The 13571-nt window shown below is 45.9% G+C and overlaps 1 protein-coding gene across 1 annotated transcript in view; it reads left to right on the forward strand.

The window, feature by feature from the left end:
• The first annotated feature begins 1715 nt into the window (after positions 1-1715).
• SMOX (spermine oxidase) overlaps positions 1716-13571 on the forward strand; it is a 45262-nt gene continuing 33406 nt past the window's right edge. The window contains exon 1 of the mRNA XM_088448940.1: positions 1716-1840. The gene's annotated coding sequence lies outside the window, so the exon portion shown is untranslated. The remainder of the gene's footprint in view (positions 1841-13571) is intronic.

Below are 13571 nucleotides of genomic sequence, written 5' to 3' on the forward strand. Positions count from 1 at the left end.
TGGGGGCCTTTATGCGCATGTTTTCTAAATTAGTGCTTACACTGTGTACTTGATTACACCTAATATAATAACTGCATTTATTACAGTAGTGGCATTGATTAGAGCACGCTAAATACATAATTTTTTATTTAGATATATATATATATATATATATATATAATATATATTATATAACTATAATTTGATGTGTGTATCTTGCTCCAGCTACACCTACTGTAATATATGCTCAGGTTTGTTTGAGGGTGGGGGGCCCCAAACCGGTATTTTGCCTAGGGCCCAATGAGGTCTAAATCCAGCTCTGGAGGGAAGTGTGTAATATGTATGAGGATTGGGAGGGAGGTGTGTAATATGTATGAGGGGAGGAGGGAGATGTGTAATATGTATGAGGAGTGGGAGGGAGGTGTGTAATATGTATGAGGAGAGGAGGGATGTGTGTAATATGTATGAGGAGGGGGAGGGATGTGTGTAATATGTATGAGGATTGGGAGGGAGGTGTGTAATATGTATGAGGATTGGGAGGGAGGTGTGTAATATGTACGAGGAGAGGAGGGATGTGTGTAATATGTATGAGGAGGGGGAGGGAGGTATGATGTAATATGAGGAGGGGGAGGGAGGTGTGTAATATGTATGAGGAGGGAGAGGGAGGTGTGTAATATGTATGAGGAGGGAGAGGGAGGTGTGTAATATGTATGAGGAGGGGGAGGGAGGTGTGTAATATGTATGAGGAGGGGGAGGGAGGTATGATGTAATATGTATGAGGAGGGGGAGGGAGGTGTGTAATATGTATGAGGAGGGGGAGGGAGGTATGATGTAATATGTATGAGGAGGGGGAGGGAGGTGTGTAATATGTATGAGGAGGGGGAGGGAGGTGTGTAATATGTATGAGGAGGGGGAGGGAGGTATGATGTAATATGTATGAGGAGGGGGAGGGAGGTGTGTAATATGTATGAGGAGGGGGAGGGAGGTATGATGTAATATGTATGAGGAGGGGGAGGGAGGTGTGTAATATGTATGAGGAGGGGGAGGGAGGTATGATGTAATATGTATGAGGAGGGGGAGGGAGGTGTGTAATATGTATGAGGAGGGGGAGGGAGGTATGATGTAATACGTATGAGGAGGGGGAGGGAGGTGTGTAATATGTATGAGGAGGGGGAGGGAGGTGTGTAATATGTATGAGGAGGGGGAGGGAGGTATGATGTAATATGTATGAGGAGGGGGAGGGAGGTGTGTAATATGTATGAGGAGGGGGAGGGAGGTATGATGTAATATGTATGAGGAGGAGGAGGGAGGTGTGTAATATGTATGAGGAGGGGGAGGGAGGTATGATGTAATATGTATGAGGAGGGGGAGGGAGGTGTGTAATATGTATGAGGAGGGGGAGGGAGGTATGATGTAATATGTATGAGGAGGGGGAGGGAGGTGTGTAATATGTATGAGGAGGGGGAGGGAGGTATGATGTAATATGTATGAGGAGGAGGAGGGAGGTGTGTAATATGTATGAGGAAGGGGAGGGAGGTGTGTAATATGTATGAGGAGGAGGAGGGAGGTGTGTAATATGTATGAGGAGGGGGAGGGAGGTGTGTAATATGTATGAGGAGGGGGAGGGAGGTATGTAATATGTATGAGGAGAGGAGGGAGGTATGTAATATGTATGAGAAGGTGAAGGAGGTCTGTCACACGTCTTGCAGCCAGGGGGAGGGCCCTGCACATTGATAAACAGACTGGCCCGGCTCATGCAGCCTCAGTGCCCGGACGGCTGATCACCGAGAAGGAGTCAGAGCAGTGCGCAGTGTCAGAGCCGGGAGCGGAGTCAGTGATCACTTCGGGCGCACGGAGGAAGGTATGCGGCGTGTAATGTGTATAGAGCGCCGTGTCCGGTAACCGTATGTGTGCCGGAGTGTTACTGGTGTGCAGGGGGTGACTGGAGGCATAGGGACCCCCCCCCCCTGCTGCAGTGTATTATAAAGCCTCTGATTCCTGTGCATTTTCGTACTGACAGGTGCCCCTTCCCCACTCACACCCTGCAGTGCTGTGTGCGGCTCTGCAGTGGGTAGGGGGATCAGAGCCCGGAGATGGGGGCCACTAGGGGGTCTCTGCAGCGGGTAGGGGGATCAGAACCCGGAGATGGAGGCCACTGGGGGTCTCAGCGCCTGGAGATGGGGGGGGGGGGGCTTTGCAGCGGGCTCAGCGCCCGGAGATGGGGGCCACTAAGGAGGCACTGCAGCGGGCAGGGGGCTCAGCGCCTGGAGATGGGGGGGTTCTGTAGCAAGAAGGGGGCTCTGCTGCAGCACTGGGGGGCTCTGCAGGGGTCTCTGTTCCTAGCGGTTGGGGTCTGCCGCTGAGGGTAGCTGCTGCCACTCTGCTGTGTGCTCCTTGTAAACAGAAACCCGAGCATTGCAGGTAGGGAAGGGGGTGGGAGGCAGATATGCCCTCTTCCAAGCACACGATAGGAGAATCTGGGGGTCTGCACCAAAATCCCCCCTCCCCCCCCATTGTCCCCTCCTTCTGCATCCTGTCCCCTCTTCCTTCCTCTGACCTCATTTTCTGCATTATCGGTTGAAGAAAAGCAAAAACCTATTTATTATTATTATTATTATTATTATTATTATTATTATTATTTCTTTTCATTTGCTTTCTGATATAATGAACCACTGTAATGTAATTTCCCTGAGCCACTAAGCTGACAGTCTACTGGTGATACAATGCCGGGCTATCCATCACACTCTATCCTGGGTTATCTTGTGGCGTTGGGATGGGAGGCTCCAACATCTGTTACCGTCCTGCAGTGTGTAAGCATGGGCTTGTGATAGGATGTAGTGGGTATAATAAGGCTGAATGGATGTAGATCAGCATCCCAGGAGCACTGGAATGATTTACGCTGGTAGAAATGTATACAGCATAAAATGGTATGTTCATGATTTTTGGATGGTCATTAATTGGTTTAACTTGTGCTGCTGAAATGTGCATGGCCTGTTCGTAAATGCTAGATTGTAAACTTTCCGGGAGAGATGTACATAATCGTGCTTTTTAATCTATAAAACCTTCAGTGGCAGCTCTACGTGGACGCGACGTAACCCTTAGTCACCGGTATTGTGAAGATTTATCCTCCCCTAATATATAGATACTAGTGATATATATCTATCTCTATATCCAACAAAAATTAACCCGTGTGTGCATGTGGTAGGGAATATAGAGTGTAAGCTCTACTGGGGCAGGGAGTGATGTGAATGGCCAACTATTCTCTGTAAAGCGCTGCGGAATATGTGTGCGCTATATAAAGAACTGGTAATAATAATTTTACTGCTGTGTTAAAATTAATTTGCAGGAAAATATTTTATTCTAATTCAAGAAAATTTGATTTCTGTCCCAACAATTTTCCCTTATTAATTCTTCTCCTTTCTTTGTGTCGGTGTGCCATGCATAGTGGTATATGGGTGTTTACGTGTATTAAGGCAAATCTCTTTGTAATTTGTAGCGTACTGCTCAGTTCTATAAAGGGTGCTGGGTACACACTAGATGGTATATTGGATGATTTGTCGTTTTGAGACAGATCGTCCAGTGTGTACGCGCGGTCGCATGTCTTGCGATCGGCTATGCATGCACGGCAGATCACAAGAACCGGCGGCTGATACCATGCTTCTGGATGCGGCCGGGGAACACTAGCGGGCGGTCGTACACCAGATTGTGCAGTGTTTAAGTATTGCCCTATATATTGTGCCATCGCTGGGTACATACATCATTCAGGGGTCTATTTACTAAGCAGTGTTAGGAGACAGAGTGATAAGGTGCCAGCCAATCTGCTCCCAACTGTCATTTTTCAAACACAGATGGCAGTTGGGAGCTGATTGGCTGGTACCTTATCACTTTTTACTCTGTCTCCTAACACTGCTTAGTAATAGACCCCCTAGTGTATACCGAGCTTTAGGTTGCAAATCTATATAGTTAGGTTTCATTAAGAATACACGAAACTGCTATTTATCCAGCTGTTAACCATATGTACATCCGTGTTTTTGTTTTTTTTTCTTATTGTTTGATTTGTTCTGTTGCCTTGTCTTCCATTTGCCCTTGTGCTGAAGTTTGTTACTGGAAAGCATCAGCCCGGAGGAAGTTAAATCCGCCTTTCCTTCCCAAAGTGAAGTAATCCCTATTCCTTGTTTACTGACCCCATTATGAAGCGTCTTGTTTCCATGGTAGCGTGTGAAGCTCAGGGCTGGGTTTTAAAACCTGAATAAACATGAAATCCCTGCAATGCGATCCTGCAACCCGGACCTGAATTATTATTATTTTTTTTTTTTGTTCTCCAAAGAGGCAAAGTAGTCTTGTTACAAAGATTCCCTTCAGCCCCGTTGTAAATGCTGCCGTCCTGTGAAATCCTATTGTTTGTTCTGTGGTAAGTATGGGATGTGACGTCTGTGCTGAGTCAGGCCTACTCTCCCTTCTTGCAGCATGATAAAGTACAGTACGAGGACCTGCGTGGCATTCTGTCCTTGCATGACTCTTCCTGGTGTCTTTTGTGGTTCTGTAGAAGAGGAGGGAGGGGGGTCATTGGTGATTGGAAACTTTATAACCGTACTGTAATCTCGTACACAATTATTCACTGTATCTGGAAAATGAATGTGCTGATGGTTACATTTCTAACCTTACAGGGTCATACGCTCTGGTATTGTAGTAGCAATTTTCATTTAAAAATATGCGTAGACCTCGTACTTCGTAGCGTCCTCAAAGCCTCACTGTACGGGTCGAGTCACTTAAATTATCATTATTGTGGGGTTTTTTTGTGGGCAATTTGGGCCTAATTGTGAATCTCGCACAAGTCTGAACGGCCGCAGCCAGATTTATGGTAATGTCGCGATCTGCGCAGCTTCACGCGCATGGCCCTGCCACCCACCTGCTTCTGCGGCTGCCACCGTCTCCATTAATATTGCCACTTACACATATACTCCATGCTGTGTGCAAAAGATCCATCTGAATCGCGACTTCGTTGAGCGCACACCTCATAATGGCGCGGAACTCTGGCTGCACTCCCATGAGAGTCTCTTGCGTGCGTTGGCATTGTTACCCCTTAACCCAGAAACGTCCGTTTCATGGATGCAGAGAACCATTGGTAATGTACAGTTTGCACATAATCGCTGGGTATGTCCATTTTTTGACATGCATGCAACACTGAACCAGGCCTTATGGGCTGGTTCAGTGTTGCATGCATGCTCCACTGAACCAGCCCATATACCATAACCATATACCTTCTGCTCCACGGGAGGTTTCTGTCCTCCCTGAGCTCGCCTTAGGACACCTGCGTTACGGTTTTACAGGTGTACCGCCCCAGTCAAACCGCCCCAGCCTGTGGAACGCATAAGCATTTACTCCATTTGTGCAGTGGAAGCCACCATTATGGTCTCTCAGTGTGGTCCGTAATGTGCCACTTCTGTCTGAGACCCCTTTATAATGTCATTCTCTTTTAGCATCGTGGCATAAATTCCCTGCACAAAAACCCTCCAGCTACATAGCTTCCTATAGAAGTCACTCTTAGAACCCCAGGTTCGGTCTGTGTTGTGTGAGATTTGTATACTGAGATAACGGCAGTGTCCCTCGCTCATGGCCTGTCCTGTCTGCTGCTCGGTAAAGCAGTGTTATGTAACCTGATGGGAAGGATTACATCTAAACTTACACCCTGGTGGTTTATAAGGTCAGTGGCTTATGTGTGGCCAATTGTCTGCTAAAATAAAATGTTTGCTACTGTGTACTGCGATGCTTGCTACTATTCTTCTGTTTTCATTTATTTTAAACTTTTATCCTTTTTGTAAAGATATTTACCATACTCTCATTAATCTGTCAACTCTAAACTAATAGATCTATGGTGACTCCCACTGATACTGTAAGGGACATTTTGTCCTGCTATTCCCACCGTAGGTCAAACTGTAATACCCGACTCAAGTCAGATGCTGTAATACAGTGGGGGCAATTTAGTTGTTGTGGGCGTGGATATATAATGAGCACCAAGTTTTGCAATTCAATTGTTCTGGGCACTCATTAATTATCGCCCTCTTTAATTATTGCCCTCTTCAAGCCTTATTAGGCCAGGTTAATAACACTATAAACAGGTCCCCTATAAAAGCTATAATACTGCTAACCTGCCCCCTTTAATTTTAAACCTAATTAGTCCCCTCCTTCCTGCATCAACCTTAACCTCATTCTTCAACACCTGCATTAATCATTATTAACCCCTCTACACTGCATTTATTATTATTATAATGAATAACCTTTTCTCATTAAGCTTCCATCTTTCTGGCTACTAGTCCTTCCGGTAACTCCTTGCCCTAACTCATAGGAGCTCTGTACCACGGCAGGTCCTGCGCCAGCTTAATCTGGGAGAACCCGATCATATCTCCCCTGCTAAAGAGGTATATATGAGCATCACTGAGGGTAATTGCTAGAGGTTTACAAGTCGGGCAGGACTGGCCCCTCTACCCAAGTACAGAGCTACCTTATCCAAGTAAGGATCTGACCTGTTGGCCCTCTGCATGTCAGCCTGCAGGGTTTGCGGCTGATCAGGCCTGGCGAAAAGGGCAAGATGGCCGCTCTATGTTTATATTTATGCAGGTAAGCAACGTCGCAGACAGATGAGGGCAGCGGTGGGCGTCCCAATGCTTAGGTGAGCTTTGGAAACAGCATATTTTCGCAGCTGTATTCTGTGTGAAATTGCAGCTGCGATCTCTGAATCCGGCTCTGTCATTCTATAGGGCCGAAAAAAAACCCACTGCAATCTGTGGACTGTTACCCCTGAAACTTGCTTCATAGGCTGCATGCTTGTTTAGTCAGCCTCTCCTGACACCCTGCCCCAGATCTGCTACAGCTTGGGGAACTTTAGTGTTTGTGTGTGTTTGTGTGTGTTTGTGTGTGTGTGTACACACTGCATGGAATGCTTGGTATTTAATGCAACACCTTGTTCTGTAGAGATTTGTCTTATTTCATAACAAGTCTTGCGTAATGCACAATCTCATTCATCCCTAGTAAAGGTTACAGTGACTTATTGTGAGTCATTAGGAACGATTTTGTAGCTTTTTATTTTCTAGGCTGTGAATCACCATATGACCTGATACTGCAGGTCAGTACTCCGGAAGTGGTGACATAGGGTCTAGTTACTAAGCAGTGTTAGGAGACAGAGTGAAAAGTGATAAGGTGCCAGCCAATCAGCTCCCAACTGTCATTTTTCAAACACAGCCTGTGAGATGACAATTAGGAGCTGATTGGCTGGCACCTTATCACTTTTCACTCTGTCTCCTAACACTGCTTAGTAAATAGATCCCATAGCCTCTTCCCACAGCTCACAGAATGACCCCAGGTTTGTGTAACCTGCCCCAGGCGGCAGCCCTGTCCTGCGTTCCTCGTATGTGTACTTTAATCTAATGTCCAAGAGTTTGAGACCTTCTCTAGTGGTACATGAATTGCCAGACAAATGTGAGATAACTGGTCTATGGGACAGGCTGCGCAGCCAGAAGATCTAGTGTTACAACTGATGCTGCCATTCTCTTCCCGTCTGTAACTTCTAGTGTTATAATAGCAGCCCTTTTAACAGTATTTCGCTACAGGCTTTTAGTTGTCATTAGGCCCGATTGAGAGGTTGACACACGGTCGTGGTTTGTGCAGCTGAGCAATTATTTGCTACTTTGTGTTCATTCTACCACCCAGAACCTGTCACAAGCCGTCCAGTTCCTCTTTTTACTGCCTGGGGTGTCTCTCTGGTGCTTCTAGCACACTCTGGACGGTATCTCAGCAGTTTGTGGCATTAGCTCAGTGTGCTAGAAGCACCAGAGCAGAAAGCGACACCCCAGGCAGGAAAAAGGAGCTGCTCGGGTTGTGACAGGTGCAGTGTGCTAGAATGAAGACTAGGTTACCACTAGTGTACGCAGAGATCTCTGTTGCAAACAGAGGGCCTGATTCGCTTGGATCGCAGTTGCTAATACGCACGCAATCTGCCTATTGTTGCGCTCTGCATATGCATTGAAGTGCGCAAACCAGCTGCTGCGATTGTGACTGATCTCAGCGGCTACGCAGACCCATCGCAGAGTGATTGACAGGAAGTGCACTTTGTGGGTGGTGACTGGGGAGGGTAGTCAGCAGAACCCAGGCGTGCCAGTGCGTTCACACATCGTTTCAGGGGCATGCATGAATTATCCACTGCGAAGCCGTACGCAGTGAGGTCTCATAGCGTACGTGGCTGTCAGCAATTCCTGAGTAAGGTCAGGGCTTGTGCGTGAGGCTGCGATGGTTCTCGATTGTACCGATGGTTTTTCTTTTCTGCTAAGTATTACGGATATGCGTATGGTAAAATGGGCGTCCTTATGTTGTGCTAAGATTGCACTGAAATCGCAGTGGTTCTGCTTACTATCGCAGTTGAACTGCATGCGTACGCAGTATTGCGATCCGTTGTGAATCAGCCCCAGTGTCACTTGTAGTAGCGATGGCAGCGGCCAGCCATGGGCGTTCCTAGGAGGTGACTGGGAGGCATTTTGAAGTGAACGCAAAAAAGGGCTATCTCACGGGTGTGTCGGTGTACGCGGCTGCATTCGCAAACAGAAGGAGACTCTGGATCTCATTCAGAGCCGGTCGTAGCGGCCGCACGGTCATACGCCACCGATGTTCGCTAAACTGCGCATGCATAAAGTTTGCAATGCGCGTGCGCAAACTAGCTGCTATGATCAGAAATTTCTCTCTCCTTGAACACAGCCAGGTCGGTAGTTTGAGTGACAGAATGAGGCGTTTGTGGGTGGTAACAGGGGAAGGTGCTTGAAAACGGGGGAGTGGAGATCCGAACGCAGGCGTGCCTAATTATGCGAACGGCGTTTTATGGGAGTGCATAATTAACAAAGTAGTGTCATGGCACATGTGACATGGGAGGTTTTTACACTGACATGATCGTAGAGCTTAAGAGAGAGTATGGTCAACCTTAAGCTCTACGACCAGTTCCGATGGTCTCGATTAATCCTTATATGCCCGGAGATGACGTGTAATGCGTACGAGAAGGGGGCGTATTTTTTGTCTTCCGGCTGCTTCCTCCCCTTGGTCGGCCAGCTACCGATCCGATCTCAGGGACGCAACTTGCGAGTGTATCATTTGCATATCCGGCCCCTTTTCCCGTACGACCGTGCGGCCGCAACAACAGACTCTGAATGAGGTCCTCTGTCCCAGCCGTAGGGCGTCGTAAGTGGCGATGGTCATAGTGATGGTGCGCCGATGGTGTTTTTTTAGGCCACTGGCGGACTTGCACTGTCCATGAATATTGAAAGTGGGCGTCCCATGGCTTTCGCTGTCCGCTGCTCGCAAGCGAGTCAGAAATAAATGCTAGCCGGGCATGTATTAGCGACCACCTTCTAAATCTGGCCCATTATTCGGGGGAAATTCCAGTGGGTGCAGAACTCTGGCACATTTTCCCTAGCACCCCATAAAGGGTGTTCACAGCAGCAGAGTGTTTCCAAATACACACATATGCTGGTTTTGTGGGAGGCTGCATTTGTTATAATTGGGGGATGTATCACAACTCTTAGTTAGTTAGATACCAACATCCATATGTGAATTGTTTATCGGTGGCAGTGTGGAGTACCAGGCTGAAGACGCTAGCTCATGAGTGGATATTTGGGTTCTGTGATTGGTGCACGTCCACTCATGCGCCTGCTCTTCATTCAGGTACTATCCACCTACAGCTGAGGGTGATATTTGTTTTTTGCCTTGGTCCTTTAAGGTGGCCACACACGGGTTAATCCGGCTACTCTGCTCGGGTGCCAAGTGACTGAATCAGTGTAACCCCGCCCCCCCCCCCACCACAACCCCTTCAAAATAACTTCCAGCTTATTAATAAATAAATGTGGTCATTAGGGGTGATGGGTGTCAGGGAAAAAACTCAACTGCTTTGCATATTCTCTTAACTATAGTGGAACTACAAATCCCAGCAAGCCCTTGTAGCCATTTACCGCTTGGGCGTGCTGCAGATTTTTAGACTTGGGGTTGTTTTTTATCTACATGCAGCGATATTAAAGATTTTTCTTTTGCATGGATATAACCTATTCTATGGCCGCTTGGGTAACCTGGCTTCGCCAATACACACTGAGAACTGTGCTGCAAGCTGAGGCTTTTGACTTCCAGATATACTGTAGTACCTATATAATAATAATAAAAAAAAAAAAATTAAGGACATAAATCTTACCATTGTTTGAACAGAAAAAAATTATAAAAATTTGCGAAAGGGGAGAGAAAAAATTAATATGGTAATGAGCTTAAAAAAAATGGAATTTTTTTTTTTTTTTTTTTTTTTTAATTTTATTGAAATAATTTGTCTCCAAACCCCTCCTCCTTTTTTCCCTTTTTTTTTTTTTTTTTTTTTTTTTTTTTTGTGTGTATTTATTCAGCTGCTAAATCCTTAAGGAAACTTCTGTCTTTGTTCCTGAAATAGCCTGCAGGGACTACAAAATACTGTACTTTTTAAAATGATTAAACGCATTAGTTTTCATCCAGCTTTTCCCAGCATAAGTGTGCACATGCCTTTAAAAGCAAATACTGCTGCTACTTGTCATGACGGGAGCCCTGCAGCTCTGAATCACCACGTACAGCTTGTAGCCGTTACATCCTGACCACGTCGGTGGCTTCAGTGAGGTAATCTTCTTGGAAGTGATGTTTGCAATGCCGGCACATACGTCATACATCTGTTTGCTCATTATGGTCGTAGATTCTGCTTCCTTTCTTTTTTTTTTTTTTTGTCTTATTTCTGGATTTCATGTTAAAGTTTTATATCATTATTAAAATATATATAATTTTTTTTTTTTTTTTTTGTACAATATTTCTGTATCTAGACCTCAGAAAATGTCAGTTTACCTTATTTTGGATTTCTGTGCATCTGTATTTATTTTTAAGTCTCTAGATGAACTGCTCAAAAGTTAATGTTTATGTCTGAGACATGGATGCATTTGGGTTCAGGTATTTCAGAATATAATCCCGAATAGAAAGTTACTTTGAATTATTTCATGTTTTATTTCCTTTGTTCCTGGTGTGTGCAGAGGTTAAAATTTTCCCATTTGATTCTTTGCTCTCTGTATGCCTAGGAGTCTATTTATCATTGGTGGATTGCTAACTGCCAATTTGTGCTGCCACAATTAACCTTGCCTGGGTTCCTCAGTGAGGGTTGTCTTCCCGGTCCCTGCCGGCGATAGGTTAAAGTGATATTCGTTTTGCGGCTAATGTCTGTGTATGTGCATTGTGATTTCAACTGGTGGGCGTTAAGGGGAGCCTCATCGGCTCCCACTACGAGGTATAGATTGCCTCCAAAAACTAAGCTGCTCGCCGTTTGATAAATTGACTAAGGGACGACCGTAAGTGGCACAAACCAGAGATCTGATTTCTCCAGGGTCAACTTCTTATTGAATTGCGAGAAGCGGAGATAGATGGGTCTTTTTAGTAAATTAAATAAAGGCTTTTCTCCAGCGTTTTGCATGGAGAGCCTTCAGTTTTAGTTACTCACAGACCTTTACTGCTAGGTCTGTCCCTGAACCTAAAAATATCTGCTTTGCGAATACACCCCTTACTTTTGTAGTATGCCTAGATTTCAGAGGCACACTGCTTGGTTTAATCCCATTTCGGCTAATATAAAAATAAATTTTGATACGCATGAGCAAACCTCCCAATATCTAGGCATGCAAAATCAGGACAGCGTACGCCGGGCCCAGTACTACAGCCCATCTGAGGCTCCCAAATGGAGACTGTCGCAGCAGAGCTGGGACGGTTGGGAGGTATGCAGCACAGACTGTGTAATGGTTAGCGTTACTGCCTCACAGCACTGAGGTCGTTGGTTCGATTCCCACCACGGCCCTACCTGTGTGGAGTTTGTATATTCTCCCTGTGCTTGCGTGGGTTTCCTCTGGGTACTCCGGTTTCCTCCCACACTCCAAAAATATACAGATAGGTTAATTGGCTCCTAACTAAATGACCCCTAGTGTGTGTGAGCATGTGGTAGGGAGTATAGAGTGTAAGCTCCACTGGGGCAGGGACTGATGTGAATGGCCAAATATTCTCTGTAAAGCGCTGCGGAAAATGTGTGCGCTATATAAATAACTGGTAATAAATAAATAAAAAATAATAGGTATGCAGAAGTTACACATGTAATACAGACCCTCTCTCGCTCCTGTTTATTGAGAGACAGAAATGAGGCTTATTCTGAGCAGCGGTGCGAACTACAGTTGCGTTCGGCTGGATTGTGATTCGACTCCTGTATTCTTCCCATCCACCGGTCAATGTGCATGAGCTGCGAGGGTCCTGTGTTGGGTAGTCCACCGATCTTTGTTTCCGATCCTCTGCCCAGGCTAGCTCATGCAGGTGTAATGGCACGGATGCATTACATGCATAGGAAAATATAATCGCTCCTCTTTTCTCCTGCACAGTGCTTATCAGCATGGCGCCCAGGATGGCTGAACATCACCTCTGTACTCCACCAGCACAGTCTCTCATGACTCACTCAGCTCTTCACAGCAGTGACTTCCCTTCACTTGCCGCCGTGCATGGGGACTCTCCCCTTCTGATGCAGTCTCTGTTATGTGAGGACTCTGCCTCCCTCCTCTAAGTAACATGAGGCTCTCTGACATGGGGACTCTCTCCCTGTGGAAAGGCGCTTTTACCCTATTTCCTGTAGTGTCGTCCCCCTCCCCTTTTCAAGGGGTTCACATGGATGACTCTACAACCTTTAACGGCACCCCTCACCACTGTCTTTAGGGACCCTCATGGCAGCCTATGGGGAGCTCAGGACTCCCTCATCTGTGACACTCTCCAACTGCCACCTACTGGCCGCAACTGTTGCTGCTTGAATACGCCCTTCTGGTGATTCTTGGCGGTACCACCAGAGCTCTATTTGATGGGGGGAGGGGGGGGGGAAGCATATATTTCCAGCTTGTCCTTCAAACTATACTCTCCTACGCTTTTTTAAAAAATTCCGGGGAGTCCTGGGCGGGTAGGTCACCCTCCCACATCCCACCCCACTAGTGTATGGTAGTGGGCAGTGGCATGATGGCACCATTTGTAGCAAATTGCTGTTTTTTGTGTGGGGGAGGGCGGGGGGAAATCTCCTGGAGGAGAGGCAAATACAATAGGCAGGAATTATGTAAACCCTTAATAAGGGTCATGTAATGCATTTTTTTTTTTTTTTCATGACGGATCCAGAATGTTGCAGGGCTCTCTGAGTTGATGTATTTTATGCAAATATTTAAACTGACCTTTTAAGCTGGAAAGGTTTTGATACAGAGCAGAGAATGGATCATCATAAGAATCCATGTTTTCCACTGCAGTACATAAGTCTTTTACATGCATAGTCATGTATATTAATTCCTACAATGTAACTCTTTACGAATGGATAAGCTGTGTTCTTATGAATATTGGGTTTGGTGCACAAAATGGCTCCCTCAAATCTGCAGGTTATTGGCACAATTAAAATTGTGTCTCCACTCTAAAATGACCATACATATTAAATCCTAATGAGTGGTCCTACAGCTTACTGTGAACACTTCAGACATCTGTCTGAAATTGCATGTTAAAGACTC

This window comes from Taudactylus pleione, unplaced genomic scaffold, assembly GCF_031769625.1.
Source record: "Taudactylus pleione unplaced genomic scaffold, aTauple2 ptg000472l, whole genome shotgun sequence".
NCBI lineage: Eukaryota > Metazoa > Chordata > Amphibia > Anura > Myobatrachidae > Taudactylus > Taudactylus pleione.